The sequence below is a fragment of the Parus major genome, unplaced genomic scaffold, assembly GCF_001522545.3.
Source record: "Parus major isolate Abel unplaced genomic scaffold, Parus_major1.1 Scaffold189, whole genome shotgun sequence".
NCBI lineage: Eukaryota > Metazoa > Chordata > Aves > Passeriformes > Paridae > Parus > Parus major.
The window spans coordinates 293,847-320,971 of NW_015379262.1; the positions used below are offsets into that span (position 1 = coordinate 293,847).

The 27,125-nt window shown below is 39.5% G+C and overlaps 1 long non-coding RNA gene across 8 annotated transcripts in view; it reads left to right on the forward strand.

Annotated features, from left to right (window-relative positions):
* Positions 1-27,125, forward strand: part of LOC107198550 — a 108,875-nt gene that overhangs the window by 785 nt on the left and 80,965 nt on the right. The window contains exons 1-5 of one of the 8 annotated variants that reach the window (XR_001519061.2): positions 7-2,911; positions 3,872-3,934; positions 4,389-4,491; positions 6,156-6,279; positions 8,081-14,431. This is a non-coding gene — a long non-coding RNA (uncharacterized LOC107198550). Of the gene's footprint in view, positions 1-6; positions 2,912-3,871; positions 3,935-4,388; positions 4,492-6,155; positions 7,062-8,080; positions 14,432-27,125 lie in introns of those variants that run through there. The other 7 variants (XR_001519062.2, XR_001519063.3, XR_001519054.3 and 4 more) reach the window with 7 other exon arrangements.

Consider the following 27,125-nt stretch of genomic DNA (forward strand, 5'->3'; position numbering starts at 1 on the left):
TGGCCCTGCTCCCGTGGCCTTGCTCCCCTGCTCCCGTGGCCCTGTTCTCCTGGCCCTGCTCCCGGCAGCCACACTGGGACCATGGCAGCTCCACGCCGCGGGAAGCAGCCACACCTGCTTCTCCATGCCGCTGCTCTCTGAAGGCAATGCTGGGCTCCAGTGCCACTTCTTCCCCAAAAACCAGAGGTAGCCCCGCTGCAGAACTTGTTCGACATGAACATCAGCCACTGAAAGGGCCGCGAAGGAGGGGGGAAGGAACGGGGCGTGGGAAAGGACTTCGGGAGCCCCCACTGAGGTGTCAGGCATGTGCCGGCATCCCCTGGGCCTTCGCTCCACTGCTGGCAGCGTGAGAGGGGCCATTTGTGGCATTTATTTAAATACTTGACTACAAGGCATGGCACATAAAAGGACCACTAAATTTTAATTTTTTTCCCTCAGCTGTGACAGTTCAGGAGTTATGCCTGTCAAGTTGCTCTTGGGTAGAGCTGGTTGAACTCAATAGAGTGTTTTCAGTCAGCAAATGTTGATTAATACCAAAATGTTTGTGGGAATTTTTCCGTGTCAGCAAAGTTCCAATTAGGAAGCTCCCTGGTTTCCTGTCAGCTTGCTTGGCTCCGTGGCTGCCTCGCTGGTGGGCTGCTGCAGAGCTGGGCCTCCAGCAGGTCAGTTCGTGGTGCTTTGACAGCCTGCTAGGAGAGATGCCTGGGACTTCTGGGAGCTGGAGAGGTGGGACTAGAGCTACCCACAGAATTTCGTTCAGCTTATTCTTGAGTGTTATGAAAATGTGACAACTGTGGAAAAAAATTAGTATCTAAGGTTTTCCATTAGGATGTAAATCTGTTTCTTATAAAAAGTTGCTGTTCTTTGTGATAAAAAATGACATTTCTTCTTCAGGTCTGTTTCTACTCCCAAATCAGTTAAAGCAGCCAGCATCTATCTGACTGCTGCACCATCTCTGTTGACTCAATTGTATTCTTAGGAAACACCTTTCAGCTGTTGATAAGGGTTTGAACAAAGGAGGTGTCTGCAGCTAGTTAGAGCAGGATTTCTACCACTTCAAAGTCCTTTACCTGGTGGGATGATGAAAATCGAATCGAGAACATTCATAGGGAGTCTTCTCTGTAAAAATTTGAATATAGTTGTTTGTGAGAGCTGTTGTTCCATAGTGAAAAAATCAGTGCCCACAGTATGGGACCAGAACGAATAATTACCTGCCAGTCTTCTATGAATTCAAAAACTGCTGTCATGTGTCCTAGAATAATGACTACATATGTAATGTACCTTGTTACTAAATGTTTACCTCTAATTAACGATTTAAGTTAATTTTGTACTAACCATAAGAATTCTATAAAAAAATCCATGGGTTAAGTTTCTGTCAGAACTGTTTAGCTCGTATTCTAGAGAAATATGTGTCTATATAGAAAACTTGTGTTGCTAACCTTAAAATGGTTCATTACAGGAAATTGCACTCTAAACCATGTAGCTTCTCTACCCAAACTGGTTCTTTTTGTCATCAAGCCCTTATTCATGCAATTTCTAAAATTGCAAAATTAGGATGGCTTGATGTACTGAAAAATCTTCAAAGATATTATTGCTGATGCAAAAAAAAAAGTATTGGAGGTAAGAAACAATTGTTTGCTTCTGCCTTTTTTTGTTGTTGTCTTTTTTTGTTTGGACCTCTTAATTTATAGTTATTGGAATGTTATGTTGCTTGATTTGATACTGGGATGGAAAAAGTGTGAAGTGCATTGCTTGAGACAGATTGTCTGTTGAGGAAGGACCAGGGTGGGTTTGCTGCCTATGTGAGGTTGTGGGGTTTGATGCCTCACAGAATTCATAGTGCTGTCTTGGCTTTTTCTCAGTTTTGTTTTTCAGATCACTCCTTTATAGAGTGGTTGTGAAACAACAGCCCTTGTTGTCAAGCCATTCTGTTTAATGCCTTCATTTTTCGTCAGCTCCTATAGAAACACATTCCTGATACATGTCTATGTGAAGGTTCAGCCTTTCTCAACTTCTGATGAGCAAAAGCAATGGGAAATTTTAAGTTATTTGGCAATTTACTTGCATGATGATCCATTATGTGTGTATGTGCTGGTGATCCTGGTAACTCAGCAAGGAAATACAAAGTTAACAGTTTTTGTTTCTTGCCAGTGAGTTTCTAGTTTTCTTTTCAGTCTTACTTTGTTTGTAATACTGTTCAAGTTAATGTACTTTTTGAGTTACTTTGGGAATGTCTAATAAAAGATAAGTTGCAATAAGTGTGTTTATTAAAAACAAACTCAAGTACACTTCTCCACCATTTTGCAGTTATTTTTATGAATGTACTGTAATTGGAGTTTGCATTTATTATTAAAATGATTGCAGTGTGACTCTTCAGTGTGCAGCTCATTAAAAACAGTGATTTAAATACAAAATATAGTTTCTTAAGAGATTTCTTTAGTTAAATTAAGAATTTCTGCAGAAAAGAAAATTAAGTCATAGATCTAGTGAATTAAATTTTATATAAAAATTGAAGAAATAATCCCTAAACAATACTAATCTATGTAATAATTAGCATATTGTAGTTTCAAGTATGTATATCTCAGCATTCTGGACTGAGGTTCATCCAGTGTGAATTTGGGTGTGATTTATTACTGGGAAAGGGATTAGCAGCCAGGTCTGTAGTTCTTTAATTCATAATTCAGCAGCCAGGGTTTCACACCTGGCGAAGGAGAGGGTGCATTTTCCTTTTTTGCATGTGTGTATGACCTAAGGAACCTTCCAATGGACTGTTCACAGGATGTGAAATATAAAAGGCAGACAGAGCACCAATGTCACTTTTGCCTGAGAGCTCCCCTAAATTGTCTCTCCTCACGTGCTTTGGTGCAGGTAACAGGACAAAACAGAGGACAGTGGGAGGTCAGGCTCCTTGGTAAGTAGCCGGATTTTTCATTAGTTGAACTCTGGGTGATCTTCAGAGTTGTAAAAAGGAGTGTGATTGCAGCAAATTAGCAGGGAAGTGTTGACAAGGGTGACTTGGTGTTTTGGACACTGGGGGAGCTGAGGCTGCAAAGTGCAGCTGTAAAACTACGCAGAGATCTTCCCTGGTTTAAATGGCAAGGCCTAATTGATTTTGAGGGACTTTGGTTTTAGATGTTTTAACAAGGAGCAGATTTAATTGTTCTACAAAAGCTTTGGCATAGCCAAATGAAGACAGTTAAATTTTATTAATTAATTGCACAATTCTGCATTGTATCTGATTTTGAAACATTCCAAGAGTCTGGTGATGTCAAGCCCGGCGATGAGATTGTATCCTCACATGGAACATTGAACATCCCCTGCATCACATTTTAGACTCAAGTTCTCAGTGATGGGATGTATCATTCAGTTCAAATCAGTGCTTTGTGAACTACTGTGGAGGGAAGAGAATGAATTTTTTTGATAGATAGCATGTATTTTTGAGAGTGCCCTCTGATCTTTTTCATTGATGCACAGTTTAATTTTTTCTAATGGTTTTAATTTCATGTAGCTTGCCTTTCAAGTGCCAGAATACTGAACCTCTGAGACCTCTGAGAAAAGTGTAGGAGTGAATTTCTTGACTGCAATTCCTTGTAGTCTCTTTTCAGATGGGTTTTTGTTATCCAACAATTCTTAAAATTTGTGATGAGAGGTTTGTTTCAGAGATAATTAGGGAGTGTGGAGGTCTAGTTCAATTAATGTTGATAGAATTTGGCATGAAAGCCTTCTAAACAGCTTAGGAAATCTCAGCCTAACAATTCCTGTTCATTCCAGAAATGTTGGAAAACATTAAATGTGATCTGATTTTAGTAATGCTGGAAAATGGGAGCTACAAGGGCTGATGTTTGAGGAATCCTTCCTTTTTCCCCCACAGGGCATTGTGGACCACTGTGTAACAAGAATGGTTCTCTCAGAACTGACTCAGGAAATGGATCTGGTAGGCAATGGTTTGTTTTTTCCTTCTGCAAGGGATGCTGGTAAAGCCTTTTGTGAGAAATATTTCTTAGTCATGAAAGGATTAGAGTACCTTTCTCCTCTGACAAAAATACACAGACACAGGAAACTCAGTGCAGGGGCTCGTCCAGTACCACACACTTCAGTTCTGCCATCTTGGTCACCAGAACTCATAAAGCAAAGTGAACAACCAGTGGTATTTATGCTCATGGCTTTCTTTTGCCTACTTCTTAATCTCAGGAAGTTCTCAGGTCTGTCCTTCCAGAAAGAGGAACAACCCTGAAGGAAAAAAATGAAGCAAGTCAGAAACCTGATGAGACCTGCATTTAGTGCTAGGCCATAATTTTAATTCCTGCTGTCAAATAATTAATCTGCCAAATATCCATCTGGTTTTAGCAGGGAAGGAACACTGTTTATTCTGTGCTTACTTTTCTTAGGTTGATTGTTCAAGACCTTCAGCAAAGCCTTGTAAAAGAGTTACCTCATTTCGTGACACCTCTCTGAAGGATATTCTGCTGCTTGTGTGCTCTTTTGAAGGAGGTGAGGCTTTTCATTACTGAATCTAAATTGCTTGCATAATTGTCCCTTACTTTTTTCTGACTTGATGAATTCTGTGCTTAAATGGATTACATGCTACTCAGTTAAGCTCCAGTGGCTAAAAAAGGTTCAGACAAAAATTCCAGTCTTCTTTCCTCCACATCTCTCTTGCTGTCTCTCCACCTCTGCCATCTCTGTCTTGCCATGAAGGTTGGACTGCCTAAATTCTGAGCTTGTCTTCTTTTTTCATGTTTTTCTTAATTTAATTGTATCTCAGTTTTGCTGGGCTCTACCATCTCAGTATTTGCTAAAAGAATTGTTTTATTGAGCTAAGAGTGACCAAGAGGAAGGACAAATTCTTGTGCTGAGGTCGCACCGTCAAATCAGGCCAAGCTGTTTTTCTCCTTGAGTATTTTCCTCATCCTCTCTGTAACATTTTGGGGTAATTAAGTCTGTAATCTCCCCAGAGTATTGGCAGGAGGGGGTGAAGGGCTTTCATTTGTATGTTCCACAAGTGTAAATTTCATTACTTGTGAATTCTGGTTGCTGTTTTCTGCAGTACTTCCTTTACATTAATTATTGTGGGTGAAGAAGTACAGAGGAGCTGCTGGTCAACAAATGGAAATTAAGCCTTGTTTTTAGACTAGAGCTTGGAATAAAAAAGAAGGCTCTATATTTTAAAATGTGCATACTAGAGTCCTCCTTTTGCAGTGAGCTGAGGATTATTGTGAGTGACCAATTTCTTGTGACAAAAGCTTTCTAAATCCTTATGCATGTTTGATTCTATTATTTTCCATCCACTAGCTATCATATGAAAAGGAACATGCAACTTAGAAATGGCCAAAAAGCTTTACATTTTCTCCTTTGTTTCTTGCCTTCCTAATCTACCCTGGGGCTCTATGGTGTTAGCAATCTTCCACTATGTTTTTATTAAAAGTGAAAGGTTTTAATATACAGGTTTACAGATGAAGTAGCTACTGACTTCTAATCCAGTGATTATATATATCAGATCTGACAAAAAGTGAGAATTAATTTTTTGAATTGCTAGGGAATTCAGATTTTAAAGAAGAGATAGCAGAAGAACTTGTGACATTAATAAAGGAATATTACTTAAAAAAAATTAATTGCATTTTCTTGGCTGACACAGACTGAAACTGATGCTTTGAATTCAGTCCTGATAATATGGAGGTATTTATCAGTAAGGATTTAGGTCAGAAAAAGCATTGGGTCAGATGTTTTAGGACAGGCAGAAGTGGGGGGGAGTGAGGCTGACGCTGCATTATATGGTACATATGTAAATTTGTTTCTAAGTACAAGAGCTTCAGTGTCCAGGGAACCCAAACTGCTCTTCTGCACTTGCAATTTGAGACCCTTCTTTCTCAAATTTCTGGTTCTTTTGTTGCTTTCAATATGGAAGGGATACTCACCACAGTATAACACACACATCTGAGGAAATTTCAAATGACAGAGTAATTAGAAAAGCATTATGTTGATGTTTATGTTTAATCATGGTCAATTAGTGTAATTAGTATCTAAACAAAAAAAAACTTAGAAGAACCTTAAACCTGGATAAACAAAAATAGCTGATGGGTTCCTAAAGAGATTGACTGTGACAATATACCTTCATTTGAGAATTCTTCCTGAAAATGTTTGTTTGTGTCATTAAGAGTTTTCCAGATGATCTCTTTGATGGATGCCCAGTTACTCCAGTAAAAAAATGAAGATGTAGAACTGGCAGTTCTGTGGTTCTTGGATCAGAGTGTGAGAGCCCAGCTTCAGCACAGCTCAAAGGTAAATACTTCTTGTAAACTACAGGATTTGAACTCAAACAGTCTGTGCAGAAATGAACCTGCCAATGTATCCCACCCATAAAAGCTCTCGAGCTCAGCTGGGGGAAGATGACTGGATGGAAAAAGAGGAAACCACTTAATGTGATGTGCATCTGATCAAGCTTCCTACCATGTATGCTTTGGAGTTTTGGCATGTGAGGAGTTAATATTTTAACAACTATGTTCATTAAACAATTTTAGGTTACTTTGCATTTCAGTTTTTTATTTCAAACATTTAGATGGGTTCTGCTATATTATGTTATATTTCACAGCTGGGTACACAAGATTTATTCTTTTAATAGTTATGTTCTTTTGACAGTTATTCATTTATGTGGTTTCCACTGTATTTCTCACATTACTTGGCTTTTCTGCATTTTAAATATGGAAGAGGGAAAAGTAAGATGCATTTTTGAAGAAGCAGCAGTTAATTCACCTTAACTGTAGGGGACAGTCATAATGTAGATGTTATAAAGAGAATGTCAGTAAGATGAGATCAACTGATCTTGAAAAGGAATTCTGTTGCAAATTCTCAAGCAAACCTTTAGCAGGAATTGTGACAGTGACTGAGGTTTGGCTTCATTTACGTAGCACTCCTTCAGTTGCTTTCTGGTAAACTGTCCCAATCTCCAGAATATTTTTACCTCTTCAGGTTTGAAATGTACTTCAACTTTCTCACTTACTTTTAAAATGAAAGTTTTACACTATACTGAATTACTTTTCCATTAAAGCAATGTGTTCCTTTCACTTGTTGGAGCTGAATTGTTATTTTAAAATCTGGTGGACTTCTCTAATGCTAAGGAACAGGAGGTACTGAGTAAAAGTGTACCGATGCTCCAGGTGTTTTTATGAGCAAAATTCCTACTGTGATAGCACTTCAGAGGCAGTGTGGCTCTACAGTACTTGTCATACTGGTCTGTAATTTCTCTTTTTTATTATTATAATATAATTTTTATTCTTTTATTCCTAATATTATTTCTATTATACCATTATAATTACTCTTTTCCCTTTATGCGATGTTGAGGGTTTCTGTTTCACCCCTTATCCTGCCTGAAGGGGGTGTAACTGCCTAGAGAGGTCCCATGAATGTACAGTGTGCTGTGAGGGGTTGGGCAGGAGATTGTACCCCAAGCTTTTCATATCCATCCTTAGAGAGAGCTGGAGGAAGCATTTGTGTGTGGGTGGAGCAGCAGACAAAAATGGGCAGTGCATTATTTGTATTTAATCACCTGGGGCTCTGTCATCAGCAGGAAAAATGTCCAAGCTGACCCTTTACCAGCTCAGCAGTGTGCTGTGAGTGACTACAAGCCTGGTCACTGTATGGGGAGGGTTAAATGGTTAATTACTGAGGAAAATGCTGGCTAATGTTTCCAACTGGCTTATTGGAGAGCACTTGGAACAGAAAGAAATAACCTGTGCTGAAAGGATGTGGAGAAACACTGCAGGGTGAATTTAAGAAAGCAGTTTTGTGTTGGCTTATTGTTTCTGGTTTTCCTCCACCCCATCAGTGCATATGAGTCAAACTGGGGATAAATCCTACTTCAAACACTGCCTCTGCCCATGGCGTGTGCTCCTATGGAACCAGGCTGGGACAGGAGGAGTTTTGCAAGGCTCTCCTGTATGTAATCACTTGGAGGATGTTCCTGAGTTCCAGCCCCACTCTTGACTCCTAGAGTTCATTGCAAACGTGCTTTCAAAGTATTTTTTTTTTTAATGGTTTGATTCAATTATCTCCCAGTATCCTTTAGTTTTTTGTTTTGTTCTAGCAGGCCTGGTACAGCTGCCTCTCACCTGCGTGGGTAGATGCCCACGGTCCGGAGCCTCACTTTTGCCAGCTCGTCTAACAAAAGCTGTGTGTGAAGGCGTCTGAGCTCCCTGTTTTGGTGCTTCTGTAAACACTTGCATGCAGGCTGAGCTGTTGGTGTGCACTCTGCAGCTCAGAGGCAGCAGAAGGCAGCACTGGGTGGCTGCTGCTGCTGTAGCAGCTCACAAAGCAGCAGATGGCACGCTGCCCTCACGGCTGTAAATCCTCACATACGGGTCCTGCTGGCAGCTCTCTGCACACTGGCCATGAGCAGGATCATGCCTGGAAGCAGAAAAGTCAGGAATACATCAAATGATTAAGTTAATACACATTTATATAAATATTCAGGATTGCTCAGATTGTTTTATTTGTGGAAAGAATAATGGAAATTTTGCGTGCTTCAGCCACGTTGTAATGATTTTGTTTGCTCATATGCTTGCATACAGACAAACAGAAAATGGTTAGAGAACAGTGAAGAGTCTAATGAAAATGTAGAACAAGTCTTCTATATAAAATACAGATTTTGTTCATTAATTAACTCATATTCTTAAGCATGTGCATGTAATAAAAGCAAGCTCATTATAGATAAAGAGAACTGGCTAGGTAAATGAATGCATTTTTATTAACCAGTCCACTGGGGCTTACTGTCTGAGGAAGGAGAGCAAAACCTCGGAGATTTCTTCCACGATGCTGTAATACACTTTTAGTGCCATAACTATTCCTGTACAAAAGTAGTGCATCAAGATACAGTCTATGAATGATTATATACATATTAAATTTCTGCTGGACTGGACTCTCTGGTACCGTACAGGACTGGTAATACTGGTCTATCAATTGTCTGTCAGTACATATTTTAATGCTGGCATGACTTAGTTTTCATAGTGTCACTGTTTTGTGGTGTATTGCTGGTTTGGATGCTGGCAGGGTAGGAGGAAGAAAGTTGTCTGGAGAAGCGGTGCTGCTAAGCACAGCAGACATTTGCCCTTGGAGGGAGAAAAAGCAACAGGAGGGTTTTGTAGCCTTCCCTAGAGCAGTACATTGTGCAGCGATTCCAGATTCTCCTGGGACAGGCTGGAGCAACAACCCGTGGGATGGGCAGGGTTTGGCTGTGACTGCCCCTAAGTGGCCATTAGACAGTGCCAAGCGTCATTAAAATTGTTAAGTCTTGCCAATTGATGTATCAAAGGAAATGCAACTGAGTGAAGATAGTTACTGAAATTTCTTCAGTTCACTTAGAATTGTTAACTTAAGTTTGACACTAAGGCAGCTTTATACTTGGGAGTTCTGGCACTTGTAAAGGTCAGGTTCCACATGTACACTCTGAGTGATTGTAAAAAAGAGATTGCTTTGGCTGAAGACTTTTCTCTTGAGGGTGCATTAAGAGTTATTCTGGGAGAGAAAAATAGTTCTAGTTCTTGAAAAATATAGGGGTAGAGACATAAAGTTCTTTTTATTGTTAGTTCCTTTGCATCTTGTTTTCCTGGGGAATGCTTTTAGCCGTTAAGTATTTTGTGATTGCACAGAGAGCCATTCAGTGGTCAGCACAGGGAGGCAGGAGTACACGAGGAGGTGCCTGTGGTTTCCAGGGGGCTCGGTGATGCTGCTGTGCCTGTTCCAGTGCCCGTGCCCATGGCCCTGCTGCGGTGCAGTTTGAGCAGAGCTCAGTGGGGACGAGCACAGTGGGCCGTGAACGTCACCACAACCTTCCTAGAGAGCTGCGTGTGCAGGGCTGGTGCTTGCTCTGCCTGTTAAAAGGTGGGGTTTTATTAAAATGCACTTAGGCAAGCTCTTTACTGTGAGGTGATTACTGCTGGGATCATTCTCATCCAGCGGTAGCTGAATAAGTTCCGAGGAATCTTGGGGTGCTCAATCTGTCCCGGGCACTGCAGTCTGGGGGAACCCTCTGGAAGTGAAGATACCTGGCAATGGGGTTCCAGCAAGCCATGCTTTTACTTTACCCCAGCTTGAACTGGCAGTGATAGGGACCAAGCGTGGGAGAGCAGGAGTGAAAATCTTGGCTGCAGGGTTTCTGGGAGCAGCCTCATGTCCACATGGAGAGATGCAGTCACTGCCTAGCACTGGAGGGATGTCGGTCACACAGTCTGGGAACCTGGGCTTTTAAACTTGGCAGATCTGCATTATCATAAAAAGGTATCTCAAGGGTTAAGAATTTAGACTGCAGTGCGTTTAGAGTGGAGGACAAAAATCGTTTTCTTGCTGGATTGTGTTTGCAGCAGCTGAAAGCCAGCCGTGTGTATAGCCAGGTGCCAGCAAAGCACTGAGCACTGGCTTGTCCTCTCACCTGGAAGGGGGGTTCTATTGACATGTTATTTTGAGATTTCTTCAGTATGTGTGTATCTCTCTTATCCCAGTGCCTGCAGACACAAAGCATGACCTAGCAAAAAGGAGAAATGCACTTATTGTGCAATGTGTGACTGCTTTTCCCTGTGCAATACGAGAGCTGAGATCCGCAGCGGTCCCGCTGCCTTCAGTGGGATCCTTGCGGGTGGAGGGGCTGAGCTGTGAGTGGCTCAGCAAAAGCTCTGGGCTCTGGCATCTCCATGATTAATGATATCTTAACCCTTATGAATGATTATCCTTTCCTGGCTGTAAAATACATACACTGTTTTATTTCATTACCATGAGGTGAAGATCCAACACTGACAGGTGCTGGGAATTAGCAGGCAGTTTTGAAATTGTTCTGTGCACTAGAAATTAGATCTCATTTTAATTCAGCTTTTCCAAACTAGTAAATGAGGTTAATGCCATACATATTCAGCTGATATGGATGAAGAAATTGATATAAAGTAGATCAACATAGCTACAGGGCTACTTTAATTTATACGTAAAGAGGCAGTGATAAATGAAAGTAATGTAGTAGTGGTCACTAAACTCCTCAGCCATCAGGGATTCAATAGTGTTAGCTGCTCATTAAAGACATGGTTGGGGTTACTTCAAATAGAAATTTGAAAAGAAATAGCCAACTAACCCTTAATTATCAAAACATAGAAAATACTAATTATGCCTTAATTAGCTTTTCTTTTAATGTACTGAAATTGTTACTTTTTGTGTAGCACAAATGGATAGTTATATCAACAATAAATAGGTTGTTTTAATAACTTTCTTTCACCTCTGGGAAAACCACACTCCAATTTTTAATATGCAATAATGCTTCTCTCTAGCCTGTAGGAGATGAAAATTATTAAGTAGCTTTATTTTTTGAAGATCTTACAGCAGCTTTGGGAAGAATTATTTCACTATGCATCAATTATTTTTAATTGAACTGAATATATTTCAGATTGCATGAAATGCCTCTCATTTAAGTTTAACATTTAGAGTTTGTTAAGGAAATATCACAGTGAGAATTGGATACATCTTATTTCTGTGGCATATTCTAGGAAGAATAAAAAAACATTGTTTCAGAAGAAAAATATTGTCACTGGTATTTTTTCCTTCACTGGGTCAAATCTCATTTTTACTCTGTTTCATAGCTCCCACACTGTTCTTATCCAATATTCCTGCAGTTCACATAGGAAAAGAAAGCCGGGGTTGGCTTTGGTGGGTCTGGATCCTCTGGTGCTGTTGCACAATTCCTGTCCCAGTGAGGCCGGTGGAGCCTGCCCCTGTGGATGTGTGCAGGAAGGAATAGCCAGCACAGCTGCCTGTGCTTTAGCAGACACATCAGCTTTGTGATTTCCAGCTGTGGGATGGTAGGGAAGCACTGACTAGCGCTGGTCATGAAAAATCCACGTTCTCTTGACAGCCCCCACTGAGTTAAATAGAAGGTAAGTGCTAGTACAGAAGTCAAAATAAGTAGTTCTTGGTAACAAAACCTTGGCAAACTTTAAATCACCATGCCTGTCCTTTAACAGCTTTCGGAAAATTCTTTATTGAATGTCTCCATTACCTGGAAGTTCTATACAGCAAACACACCATCAGGACATAGAGACAAACATGCAAAACTTTGTGGAATCATAAACACTGGGTTCCTCATTAGGTTGAGGAATCTTTTCTCAGATTTTAGATTATATACTCCTGCCTTCCTCCTTCTTTTACAATGATGTTTAAACCATTCAAGTCCTGAAAACGTTTTCTTTTTGTCTGTCTCACTCGTTACCTTTGGACTCCTTGCTCATGCCAACTAAGCCTGCATGAATCATTATAGAGATATTCTTTACTCACATTTGCAATTAAAGCACTGGTTTAAATGCCATGCTATTTTATTTTAGAATTTTATAGCATGAATCAGGCAATACTAAAAATAAATATTAAGCACAGTTCAGTTCTTCACTTGGCTGTAGCTGAGCTTTATTTTGTAGCTGCTAATAAAGGCACATTATCATGTTCAGGGATTGCAATTATCACTGAAATGTGTATGTCCATTAACTGCAGCATTAGGCTGAGGGTATAATTACTGTCTAGAGCCAATATCTGTGTGTAGTTATGTCTATGATGCTATTAAGTTATAAGCAATATTTGTAAACTAATATTTAAACATTTCAGAATTGATTCCATCATTTGTGGACTTAAAATCTAATCCTAATTCCACTCCAAGTTATTGATGATTTAAATGTTTGGCAGATATATTATTGAGTTATTTTGATGTGAGTATAATTTGTGATGTGAGAGAGAATACTGTTTTTCTGATAGCAAGTACCCAGAATGAGCTGAGCGCTTGGCAGGAGGAGAGAGAAGCTGTGGTAGCAACAAAATGCTGCTAAAATAGTGGTACAGTGTGTCCCAAAACACTGCAAACAGGATGAATTTTTCTTAGACTTACATTTCAGACAATTTAGTACAGCAATTTAACTACATAAAAACCTGTTGCATGTTGAGAGGACAAGAAGGAAAATACTTGCCTAATAATATCACAAGTGTGTTTTGAAGAGGAATGAGGTTGAGTTTGTGCACTGATTTGCTTTTGGAAAAAATCTGGTGTTTCTGTTGACAGAACGTGAAACTGCCTGTGAAATTAGGTGGATAGTTCATTTGCAAAACTAGTCTAAGTCACCTGTCAGTAATTCCACAGGTGTGGAGATGTTTGCATCTGTAATGAATGTGTGACCTTTTGCAACATTTTGTTTTATATGCAAAATGCACATAGTAGTAATCGACTTTTAAGTGCTTGTGTAAATTAATTTTCTGTTGTATTTCCTTGGCAGGTGAGCGATAGCCACCCCTCTGGTTAATTTGGTTACCTGTCTCAGTAATGGGTAGTTAAGGAATGCTGTTTGGCAGTAAATGTTAAGAGAATCAGTCTTTCAGCATTTTACATCTTATTTTGAACTCAAGTGTGTTTCAGATTTTTCTAGGACAGAGGAGCTACTACATTGCTTAGTGATTTTTATCTGGTGCAGATATAGTTGATAGATACCTAATTGAATTTCTCTTCCTGCTTTACAACAGTTCTTCTGGATTCAGCTTTCACGTGTGTCTGCTTCGTGGCTTTCCAGCCTCAGCTCTGTCTTTGAGGGCCACACTTGGTTGTTCTGACACTGTTTACATTTGCTGTCCACATCACTAAATATGACTTTGTATTTATTAGATTGTTTATATTTTTTATGTTGATTATGCTCTTTGTTTCAAAATCCGTGTATTTCACCTCCAGCAGATTCTCTTCTCTGAGTAACCTCTAACTGTTGGAGCTTTCCACTTGTGCTGCGTGTCCCAAACCAACTTAGCAAGAAGGAACAAGTAGCAAATAGGACATCTTGGGGTGAAAAAAACCCCAGAAACCCAGGCTAACTTATGAATTACTCATCTAAAATATATTGGTTTTGTTGCAGTATGCTGGCCTTGTATCCTCATTATTTAAATAGCTTAATGAATTAACTTAACTGACCTTACAGTAAGTAAATTAACCATCAGAGTTCAGAGCAGAGTGAATAATTCTTTAATATTAGACTACAGCAATTTTTATGATTCAAGTTAATTATGAAATTGCTTATTGCATATTTGTGTCATTCAAGGAGTAAAAATGTGCAAAATAACACATCATACATAGGTACATCTGTCAAAGAAAGAGCAATCCAGTGAAGTCCCAGGGGGTTAGAAAATTCTTCTTGATACTGGGTGAGTTATCCACTGACTCGATCTTCTGGAGTGTGGCCCGGCTGGCTCAGTGATGACGTTTCTCTTCACTTGACTTTCGAGCCAGCATCTGTTTGTGGGGTTCACTGATTTTCTTCAAGAATCCAAGTCTATAGAGCGAGTAAAGGAAACGGGGGGGGGGGACTCTCTCTCTCTCTCGTTTGCATTCCACAGTTTATTTCTGTGAAGGGGGATCCAAAGAACGAGAGACCAAGGATTTGGGGTCTGGGGGGTCTCTTTTAACAGGGTTTCTCGGAGGGAGGGAACATCAGAGAGAGAACCAATTATTTTTCTCAGTTAGTACATCTTACAAACTTTCTACAAATCAAGGTTACACACGCCAAGATAAGAAATAACAGACACCAACTTCTTCAAATGCCCACAAAGGTGTAGGAGTATTCTCCAGAGAGGGGCAGAGAGGGGGGCTTGGTGTCCTGGCGGAAGGGAAGGGAAGGGAAGGGAAGGGAAGGGAAGGGAAGGGAAGGGAAGGGAAGGGAAGGGAAGGGAAGGGAAGGGAAGGGAAGGGAAGGGAAGGGAAGGATGCCCTCTCAGCTTCCACAGCTCAGAGGCATTCTGGGACAGGAAAATAGAGTTACAAACTTCCGTGTTAGAAAGAAGGGTCTCTCTTCTCTCAACCCCGTGTTTTCCTGGGCTAAAGAAACTTCAAGCAGCTGGAAGTGCCAGCGGGGTCCTCTCTTTACTCCATCCGGCCTCTCGCCGTGGGGTGAGGAGAGAAACTTCGGTAACCATGGGAACTTGACACCAGGTAAACAGTTAGGGGGAAGAGAAGCTGGGGGGTGGAAATCACAACTAAAAGATGGGAAAAAATACATTTCAAGCTATCAACTACAACAATCCACCATTCTGTTTGGGTCCTGGGATCGTGGTGTGCAGCAGCCAGAACTGCTGAAAAGGGGTTGTGTGATTTTACCTGATCAATTAATAACCTCTCCTTCAAAATTACTTATGAATTGAATTTACTAACTAGTAATTAGTGTATTACAAAAACAGTCCTCTGGATGTTCTTCTAGATTTTCCTTTAGAACAGTGTTGTCAGTTTGGATTTATAAAGGGGAATATGTATTTGTCTGGAAGTGTTCTTAAACGGGAATTGTTCCACAGCACTAACTTCAGTTCACTGAATTTTTTTCCCTGGAAAAATAATTAACCCAAGTAACAATCTTCCCAGGCAGCTTTATGCACTGATGATTTCTATTCTTACTTGTGAAACAAAGGTGAAATTGCATAAATAAAGCGCAATTTCCTCTTTGTGACCTCAAGGTCAGTTGGTTTTTACCTTACAAAAAGTGTTAAATACAGCATGGGAACTGTCTATCACTTGGGGCATTTTTTTATAGTTGTAAGTTCTGGGTTAATCCAGAATTGCAAAGGACATGCTGTTCCTCCTTTTACTCTCATATGACTACTCCTGTTTTTTTAATTAAATAGGATTGGATAGTTTGCATACCTCTTACTGTCTATTAATTGGGTTTTTTTCATGCTTTTTAGAGTTATTTACAAGTATTTATGTGGAAAGGGCAGTGTTGGCCTGATGGAATGTTCATGGAGCTGCAGCATGTACAGAAACCTTTGCCTCTTTTGTCAAGCTGTTGTCACCTGAGCAGCAATGCATCGCTCCCACTCCAGAAGAGAGAGAGTCAGTGGAGCTGAGCTCCTAAGGACTCCTTCCTTCAGAGCAGCAGTCATGTCCAGAAACCTTTTGGGTTTTGAGAAAAAAGGTGAGAAACCTTTTGGGGTTTGAGATAGAAATGAGGCTTCAGCTACTTCCTCTGTTTTGTAATTCCTTTGATCTGGAAACTTTCCAGATGCGTGAAGTAACCGGATTTCTCAATCAAATTTTAAATTCTTTTTATTTGGGCTACCCTTGGTTTCCCATGACTTATGTAGTCACTGTCTGGGGGTGTCAGATGGAGCGAACATCCACATCGCTGTAAAGGGCTTCATGAGGAATAAAGGGAAAAGCCTCCTCTGAGGCAGGTGAGATGTCACACCTACTTCCTTCCTTTTGCACCTGTGTGACAATAACTGTACCAGGAAAGGTCTGCACAGAAATCCCTGCAGAAACTGCATTTTGCTCAGTCAAGGACAGAGCTTCCAGCAAGCGCTCCTGTTTCTATTTGAATGGCAGTGCCTGGCTCATCCGAACATTTTGATAATCCTTGCACTGTGATCTTTTTTTTTTTCCTTTCCTGCTAAATATTTGAACCATTTGCACTTTTCATCCCATATTATTGTGCCATTAGGAAAAGCAGTAAAGTGTTTTCTAATGTCAAGTTTAACTGGAAAAATAATTTTTAAATAATAAAATACAGAGACTGCTTTTGCTTATGTGATTTGCTTTGGTGTTGAAAAGCCAAAGAGCACACAGGTATGGTGTTAGAGGATACCAGACAGTGTTTTTTTCTCCAGGAAAAGGAAAATTAACCCATTGCCTCTCAGTTGCTTCCCCTTTTTTGTGTTGCACAATAAATTAGCATCTTTCTGTGAGATCTTGTGGCAAACCAACCTACCTTGGGTCGTTCTCTTCCTCAGGGAATATTTGGCTTGTCACCTGCAGTTCTGGGAGCACTCATAAAGGCTCAGGTGACAGGTCAGTGCTGTTAGGAGCTTTCCATCCAGGCAAGATGAGACATGAGAGATGAGCAGCTTCCTTTTAGGAGTCTGCAGTAGGGCTGGTACAGATATTTTGAAGAAGTCTGATTCTTCAGAAGCTTTCAAGGTGTTGACATTAGTTTATTTTTTCAAGGCCAAACTGCTTAGGCTAGAAGGTCTTCAAGGTGATAGAGACTTGCTCTAACTGCACAGGCTTTGCAGCTGCCTTCAGTTTATACAGTCCCCTGCATAAGTTATTTCTGGGTGTCATGGCACTGTGGCTGAATTTAGTGCAGTGCCAGGACTGCTTTGTAAAGCTGCCAGTGCCCTTGGAAGTTCAGGTGATCTCCTGAACTACTGGGGTTTTAAGGAAATTCGTACTTTGCAAAGTAAATATAATGATTAGTATTTATTAGTAATTGTGATGGTCCTTTAAAAAATAGTTTTAGCTGTACATGCTGTGAAATCCTTTATTTGTTTCCTTTACAAAGAAATCAATCCATCAGGAAGCATGGGCTGTGTGAGAGGCAGAGGGGGCACAAGAGAACGAGCAGGACTGGCTGGGATGGACCGGGGTGGGAGGGCTCTTGCTGAACACACAGTGAATAATCAAATACCTGTTTGTTTGGTATTGTATAAAGATTTAATTGCAGGAATGCTTCCAGCCTGCCCCCATGAACTCTTAGATGCTGAATGATACGAAGTTATTTCTAGTGGTGCACAAACCTGTCAAGTGGGACAGGTCTGTGGCATGGGGAAGTGTTTCTGTCACCAACCCTGGGTTACTTTTTGCAGTTCAACTTTGTTTTAGTTTGCCTTTTGCTCTCCTGCTGTGCCAGTAAGTGAATACTTGTGCAAATCCATCCCTCCTGCTCAGCTCAGGAGGGCCAGGGGGAGCAGAAGCCGGTGGGTAGAGGTTGCTTGCGCTGCAGTTTCCACACATGCTTGGTGGCATTTAGCTTCCTGCTTGCCTTGACACTGCTTTGGCCCAAAACATGAGAGATATATTTTTGAGAAATGCACGTTTCATTTTTAAGCATTCTTAATCTTAATACTTATGACAAATTTTTAAAATATGTGCATTTGAGATGGCATTAATAATTCATGAGTGTTTCATTAAGAAAAAGAACAAACTGTCTATAGGGCCATTAAATTCTTACTTGGCTAAGATCATCAAAATTTAGATGACCTAAAATGGTACCTTGTTGGGGTCATAATATGCCACTTGAAAAAAAATACCCTGTGATTCAGTTTTGATTCTGACAATACTCAAAAGGATTTGTTATATCTTACAGACCTTTCTGCAAACTACTAATGGGATGAACACAATATATCACTTTTATAATAGTGAGCTATTAAAGGCAAACATAAAGCAGTCTGAAGCCCATAAGTGCTGCCAACAGCTCCTGCTTTAATGAATTCCCTTTTAGATGTCCATTAAATGCTCATGGCAAATGTACTCATAATGGAAATGGCAAATCTAAATGGGTAGATATGAATAATCCATGGAGTTTAAATTCTGTTTATGATCATCTTCACATTTAGTTTTCAAGACAACGCAGTTTAGTTTTCATTACAGTTTGGAATAAAGAGGACAGGGAGTAATTGATTGCTTCAAGCAGATTAAAATCAATGGGTTGCTTTTCAAAGAACCTGTTCGATGCAGTAATTTCAACTTTAAACATTGATTTAGGGAACTCAACACAAAACGTTTTGTGCCGTGTGAACTTTTATGTGGAAAGACTAATACTAATTTTATTTCTATATATCTGTATATAGAAATATATAGAGGTTGTTATCAGTATGTGCATGAGTAAACAGTGATCTATAGTAAGTTATTTTGGTATTATTGCACTCATGTAATGAATCAATGAGATTCCCGTCATCATTGGGATACTGTTTGTAAACCATTAGCACACAGAAATTACAGCCCATCATACATCATTACTGTGATTGAGGCTTTATTACCATATTCTCAAATTGCTTGCTTGCTATAAAACTAAATAGACACCAGACAACTATAGGTAGACGATAGACTGTGCATTATTGGGCTGGAGTAATGAAGGATTATTGTAGCATAATGGGGCACAACTTATGAGGAAAATAAACTTGGCAGCAAAGGAAAGCTTGAGTGTTCTTAATGCTTGTTGTTACTGCTTTAAAGGTCAAATATATTTGTTATGATCGAGTTACTGTTTCCTTATTTCACGAATCATACACTTTTGGTGTTCCATATAGGCTTTGTTTTATTTTTAAGCATTTAAAACACAGGAATTGCACTGCACCTTTCAGCTCCAGAGGTGGATTTGCAGCTCTGGGGCAGTGCTGTGGCTGTCAAGGTGCTGGGATGGGGGAGAGCACAGCCCTTGCTTTGCACACATTGCTTTTCCTCTGGACAGAGGCAGGGAGGGAAAACTGCATCAACAGACATTAACAGCTGTTAAATGTGATGTAAGTTCTCCAAACACACTGAGGCAAAGTATACATTAGGAATTTGGGGAGCTATAGTGAAAGGATTTATGATACCTTCATTTTAAAAGATGAGAGGACACACTGAATTTCCACTTGGGGAATTTAGTAATCTCCTGCACAGGATATGTTCAAGGTGTTACTTTCTCTGGCTACAGAAAAAAAGTGTTTTAGAAATTTCAGCTTAAGGCTTCTGACCATGAGACATGCAGACAGGGAGGCATTTCTTCATACTCACGTGAGATTTCAGAGACAGTAAGACCTTTTATGATGGCAAAGAGGTGTCAACATCCTCCGTCCTTTTTACTTGCCTCCTCAGAAGGATCCAAACCTTCACACCCTTCTAAACTTTTGCTGTCTGTACCATCTTTCATCAGTGTTAGATTCTTCTCTTCTGGAGTTTTTAGAATATTGCAGCAAATTGTGGTAACTTCTGTATGTTAGTAAGGTAGGAACGTGTTGTTTCTGCCAGTTATGTTCAGCTGAATTTTTGCATGAGCGAGGGTTGTAAACCCTTGACGTGCTGACGTGTTGGGAGAGCAGACTCCTTAGGGCTTGGCTGTCTACAGGCAGAGATTGCTGAAAAAGGTAACAGACAGTGTTAAAACTTGTCTAAGTTGTTAAAAAGATCTGTAAGTTGATGTACTGCTTTGTACCTTAAAATTCCAGTTTAAATAATAGTTTGGGGGTTTTTTTTGCATGAAAGCTTCTGGAGTTCTTAATGGGGATGAGTGAAACCATCAGGGTAGAGTACTCAATTGCTGAGAGGCAGTGAGCAACTTGATGTGCATTCACTTTTGCCAGGGGTTTTGGAAACACATGCTTTTTCATAAAGTACATTTGACCTTTCTTTGCCTTCCATTTGGCTTGAATTCACATTTCATTTCAGATCTGAAAGTAGAGGCAATATCTGTAAACCACAACACCTCGTTATGCACCGGTCCAAATAGGAGGTAAGGACAAGGGAGGAAATTATTGTTTTGTTATATTTTATAGATATTTGACAATACCTGTGTATTACTATATATTTAACAAGGATATATACAATAAGAGCATTCCAGGTTGAGAAACGGTCAAAACATATTGCTGATATTCAGTCTAGACGCAAAATGCTGCTTCTCAGGAGTAGAATGTGTCAGGTCTGGAAAACTCGTAGAGCTTTTGTCAGAGTTTGCAGTGAGTGCCTCTCTGGTGGGCTCAGGAGAGCTGCTGCAGCTGGGAACCCTCCTCAGTTCCCTCCGTTAGACAAGGAACTTCCTTGGCTCCAGGAAAAGCCTTTGAAGTGATAATGATGTTACCAATAGAAGATTTCACGGTTCCATTATCTCCGTGATGGCATTGGTTTGGAGAGAGCTTCCCCTTTGTCCTTTCATCAGGAATTGGTTTGTTCAGTGCTCAGTGAGTCAGTTCTGGTTTCTTCAAAGAGAGATATCTGAGTGTTGTGGAGTAATCATTGTTAGGCAAAGTTCTTCTATTGAGTTTAAGACAGCTGTAAGTATAAACATCTCACCAGCTGGGTTTTAATAGACACAATTACCACAGCAAATATGTTCAGCCGTTAGGTTTGAAGAATATATTTCTATTAACTTCTAGGCAGATCTTTCTTATAGTTGCAGAAATTGTCTCTAACTCTATGATGTGTTGATACTACTTTTACATAATAATGCCTTACATATTCTAGAGTGCTGCATAAAGCCACTCATTTTTATTTGTGTTAAGTCTCTTCATGCATATTTGGTAATGCTTATAGAGATGTGTTTTCATTTAATCACTAGAAATCAGGTAATTTGCTAATTTCTCAGAAATTGTGAGGTATGTTTGATCTTTCTTTTTAATAAGTTACTTTGGTTTAAAATATTTTTTAAAACATTTCGTGTGGAAGTATCATTCAGGTTTTGTATATTAGATTTAACACAATTGCGTTTGGTTTGCTCATCAAAAGTGGAGAACATTTAATATTTATTCATAACAAAAGTATTAGAGAAGCTGTCAATAAATTTTCTGTCATAATTGAATCATAGGATATCTAAATTGTTGATAATATGATCTGCTTGTTAAACAAAAGTGTCTGGAGAAAATGATGGATTAATTGACTGATGGCTAAGGTTTCTCTCAAATATAATGGTTTAGCCAGTTTGATTTGATTTGTGTAAAATAACTTTCTCTAATAAACAATTTGCTCAGAGGCAATAGAAGAAATGAATGGTTATCAAACCAAACTTAATTAGTCTCTCCTAGATTGATATTACTTGGGGAGTCTTCGTTTTAATTGTGGAGAGCTGGATACAAAGAGTTTGGTTCATTATATTTTTCCTGTATAAACACTATTGTGTAACTACCTATGGAATATAACATGTAAATTCATTTTAATAAGTGCTTGTAAAGTGGATTAGCTAATTATGCCAGGCTAAAAATGATTCCTTTAATTATTTTACATATTTAACTAGTACTTCAATTTTATTATTGTTAGTCTGTAAACATAATTTGTATTAGCTCTGCCAAACTAATTAGAATATATAACTTAAACAGTTTTAACAGTTTTGTAACGCTCATAATACACTCTTCTCTTAGAAATACATTTCTATTATAGAAATATTCAAATGATGAAGAAATTTATGACATAGAAAGATTTTTATATGTGAGGACGAATACCTTTTTCTCAAAAATACTGTTTCAGAAAAGTTCATATGGTTTGAGATTCTGGAATATTTGAACAAAGTATATGAAGGAAAAAAATCTTTCTTTTCCTCAGAGATGGAGTCAAACTAAACATGAATCATTGAGTAACATAACTTTGTGGGATTCCAAACCGTTAGGCTGTCCATGGATAACACAAACCATAAATACAGTTGCATCTCACCCTTTCAAAGGTTAAGCACACAATTGTGTTAGTAGGTAAGGATCTGCATGTTCAGACCAAGAAGGATTGCTCTTAAAGGCTTCCAGTTAATTTAAGGTAAATAATTTTCTCTTTTCTTTAAAACAAAAGAGTTTTCAAAACATCTGTAGAAGCTTTACAAGATTTTAATATAAAATGTACATGAGAGGGCTGTTGTTTGGAGCTGAGAAACTGTGGAAAGCACGACATTACTGAAGAGTAATTTGGGTGTTCATAATTATATTCACTCGTGATTAATTTGGGCTTATAAACCCAGAAATTAATCTGGTTTATTGTTTCTTCTCACACATGAAGTTTTCATTTTGACAGTTTGTTACTTTAGTTTTCCTTAGTGTGGGAAGCTACAGATAACTGAAAATGCAGGGAAGAAACAAGGAACATCTTTTAGTTTTGTCTGTACAGTCACTGAATGTAGGTGTGTTCAGACTGGGGACTCATGAGCAAGAATTGGTGCTGTGAGCCTTACCTGGCACACCTGTGAGAGGGACAGGAGCCTGCAGGCCAGCACAGGCACACTGGGCACATCTGGGGAGCAGAAAGAGCTTTGAGCAGAACCTCTGGTGCTCTCAGGGAAAGTTCTCTGGAGTTCTCTCTTTGGTTTCCCTATCCCCCCTCTGCCAGCCCAGCAGAGCCCCAGGTCTGCACGGGTGACTCCTCCCTGGAATGGCCCTGGGAGTCTCAGCAGCATTTGGGGAGCAAGACAGCAAGGGCATGCAGTAGTGTCTGGAGTGTGATAAGTTGATGGAAATAAACAGCAAAGCCGAGAAGTCCCTGGACGCTACTTACATATCAAACTTTATCAGTTAAATCTCATTAAAGCCACAGAGTCTCACAACTACCTTGAGGTCGCTCGTGCTGTGCCTCAGCAGTGCAGCAGAGAGGCCACCAAAACAAATCCAGATGTCAGACTCTGCTGAGAGCACGAGAGGTGCAGACAGATGTTCCTGCCTGGAGTGCAGGGAGGGCCTCATGAATGTCAATATTAAACATTCATTGATTTACAGATAAAATTCTTAGCAATAATTTCTTTTCTTTGGTAAATTATAATATATTCCTTTACAAATCATTGTTTCGTTAGGCAATTTTACTCATTCTGAAATAAACAAAAAAATCCCAAAACCTTTGTATACAAATGTTTTCCTTACAGGCAGGAAATAAGTATTCTTTGACTTTTTGCAAACCTTTATGTTTCAAAGTAGTTAGTGATTTTAAATATAGAAGAAAACAAGTGTAGTGCACAGAAAAAATTTTAGTTGGATCAGAAATGCAATGTTTATCCTAAAGCATTTACATGTTGGTATCTGATTTGGAGTATTTAAGAAATATTAAACAGTATAGAAGTGAACGTAAGTGATCCTGAAATAGTTAAAATTCTGAAATATTTCAAATTCTTAAGATAAAGCATAAAAATAATATGTGTTAAAATAGTATTAAACATTTACAATGTTTAATCTTAAAGGTAAGCACAATTCTCAGATCAGGTTTTGTAGTTGTAATACTGCAGAGATGTGTGTAATGTGCTTCACTGAGGTTGTGTTATTCTGAACTGGCGTATTGCACTTCACTGGCTGCCACATTCCTGTGGTGTGATTCATGCTGAATCTTTGTAATCTCTACTGCAGTCTGAACACACTGTGCATCGTTAGATAGCCACCTACCAAATTTTATGTTGGTGTTGCATTAGCATTCCACTGCAATGTATAGCAAAAATAGTGATGATTATTTAATATTTTTGTTCTGATAGCTCCAGCTACAGAGTTCCAACACACACTTAGGAGGAGCTGTGTTTCTTGTTGTGCTTCCCAAGGAGTATGTTATGGGAGCAGCAAATTTCTAATTTCATAGAACCGATGCAGAAGGGTTCTCTGCATCCTCTATTAGCTCTGTTAGAGTGCTGCTGGGCTGTGGGCTTGGCTAACAGTTTGTCCTTGATATCCTGTCTGCTTGACAAACCAAACAACTTGGTTTTGTATTTTAGTCAAGGTCCTTCCTGGACCCTTCTCAAGACTCCCATCAAAGTCTTGTGGGAGCAAGGTGAAACTCAAAAAAAAAAAAAACCCCAAAAAATCCAATGTTTGCATACAAGCAACAGCTCCTACTTCCTTTGTAGTAATTTTGATTTGAAAGCTAACCATATAGTTACTAATTGGAAGAGTAACAGCTTTGGTTTTACTGCATTTTGTGGGGTTTTTTTATAATCTGTGGTGGAAACCGACTGCATTTTGTTAATATGCCTTGCTTGATATTAAAGCCTATCACAGAATCACCATCCTCATTGCTGCCATGCCTCCTGGCAGTGCAGTAACTTTGACCTCTCTGTAGACGTGGCACAGCTCTGACATGAGCTGGCCATTCAGAACCCAGGCAGTATAAAGAGAGCCTTTCCTCACCTTAACCCCTGTGAATCTCTCATTTACGTTTGTGCATTCTAAGCTACAGCATTCTTTTTTAGGTCAATTGGCAAGGTGGGCCCAAATTTTGAAGGTAACCTGGGGGAATAAATTCTTTTGGTTGCACCAAACTGGTGTTTACACTTGGCTGTCTTGGTACTTTGAGATTTACCTTTGTGGTTTATTCTACACTTACTTGTGGGCTTCCAAACCCTACTGGTTTGGTTCTACGCTTCATGATTTCATGCTTTCCCTCAGGATATGAGTAACTGTTTAAAAGGCTGAAGAAGTTAGTTTTAGGATTGTACTTGATAAGTTTATGAATGAACTAATATTGTCTGGTTGCCTGGAGCAGCAGCAGTCTGGATAAAAAGCCCTGGGAAGCTGCTTTCAGGGATGTGCTCTGCATTCCTCTGTTCATGTATGTATATATTCAATGGTTTAAAATGCTGCATAGATAATTAGCAGTAAGTTTGAGTTTTATTCAGAGGGTTATCATGATGGTTTTTTGTTACTTGTACACTGGCTTTGTATTCAGCAGCAGCTGTAAAAATAATCTCTCTTCCTGGCTGAAGTTCAGAACAGAATAAAAATAATCCTTCTACTACTTCAGTCATATAGTAAATGGTATTTGGGGGTAAATAGAGGAGGTGACTGAGAGCTTTAATGGAAAAAGGATTTTTAAAATGATGGTCTCAAACATAGTACAATAACTCTTGAAGTAAGGAAGGGGGTTAAAGATGCAAAAGTGAAAGAATGCACTCTTACCTGTTGCCAAGTGTTTTTTCATGTATGCATTACAGCTCTTTTTTGTAATGGTCAGTATTGCCCTTATTGTGTTCTGTTTACATGTCTGACTTCTTGTTTGGATTTTACTTGGTGATTTGGTATTAATTTTTAATGTGAAAGCACTTAGCATTAGGAGTTTGACATTTTGTCTGACCTTAATCACCAAGAGGATCATGAGAGGTTTATTCAGTGGGAAGAGAATTGTTACAGCTCCGACAGAAATGATGGGAAATAAGTAAACAGCCTTTTAAATCTTCACCAGAAATCAATAGAGTTTAAAGATGATGGACGTTGGTGTTTTTTGCTGCTTAAGGACTTCAACCTTTTACGGGAAAATATCTTCTCGGAGTGTCAGCGCTTTTTTGCCCAGCACCATGAATCACTGCTGCAAATAGAACACTCTGCATAGAGCACTTCATCATTGTTACACAGATGATGTTATAGATCTGTCTCTCTCTGATACTCTAGATGCTTATATTTTTACACATAGAGGTGTGATGCTACTTCATAACATGGCTAATTAATGGATGGTCAGCAAAATAATTATGTGTTTTTGACTCCTGATGAACTCCTGGTTTTATTCTGCAATTGTAAAACCTACTATTTAGAACTTTACCAGTTTTATCTCCTTCCCTGTTTCTATAGAAATACCTTCATTTAAGTGAGAGGTCTCAACTTTGAGTAGCTGGGAGTAAGAGCTCCCCTTTAGTCTTGGTGTCAGCAGGCCTTCAGAGCCAGGCAGATTTTGAGCAGTAGCAAATCTCCAGCATAGCAAATTGTGTACTTTGGCTTTTCATGAATGATTTATTAGACGTTAGGCTGGTACAGTAGTTAGCAATATATCCAGAAACAGCACTATTCAGACACAAGTATTTGTACATTTGCATCATCATAAATCATTTGTTGTGCTATTTGGGGTTTTATTATACAGTATTGGATTCCATTTTAAAACAGCTAAGTATACAGTAAATTATATTCAAATATAGTAAAGTTGCTGTTAAATAGTAATTGAGAACTTGACTTTCAAGCTTTCAGTTAATTTGTTTGCATCCTTATGCAGCCATTTACTCTGAATAAAGTGAAGGGGATTTAATTTTGATTTGTAGACAACTTTTTGTATTGAAAATAACTGTAGTGACTGTAGTTTTATGCTAATATCTAAGCATGCCACATATACTCTTAGGCAAAATTGTCCCTTAAGACCTTGTGATATGAAGTGATCTTTGATTTAAGGCTGCAGTACTTTGGCTACAACTGTGTTCAATGATTATTAAACTGGAGTTATTGCATAGCAGCTGATGAAATTTTTTCCATAGTTTGTCTCAATTGATTACCCATATTGAGTACAAAGTGGCAAAAAACATTTAAAACCGTTCCTCGTGTTCCTGGTGCAGCAGCCAGGCCCTGCACTGTGCTGGGCTTGGAGCTCCCGGGACTGCAGGAAGGAGCCGGGGTGGAGAGGGATGGAATGGGGATGGAGCCGGGATGGGATGGGGATTGGAGCAGGATGGAGCCGGGGGTGGGGCTGGGATGGAATGGGAATGGAGCCAGGGCTGGAATGGGAATGGAGCTGGGATAGAGCCAGGGGTGGAATGAGAATGGAGCCAGGGGTAGAATGAGAATGGAGCCAGGGGTGGAATGAGAATGGAGCCAGGGGTGGAATGAGAATGGAGCCGGGATGGAGCCAGGGCTGGAATGGGAATGGAGCCGGGATGGAGCCAGGGCTGGAATGGGAATGGAGCCGGGATGGAGCCAGG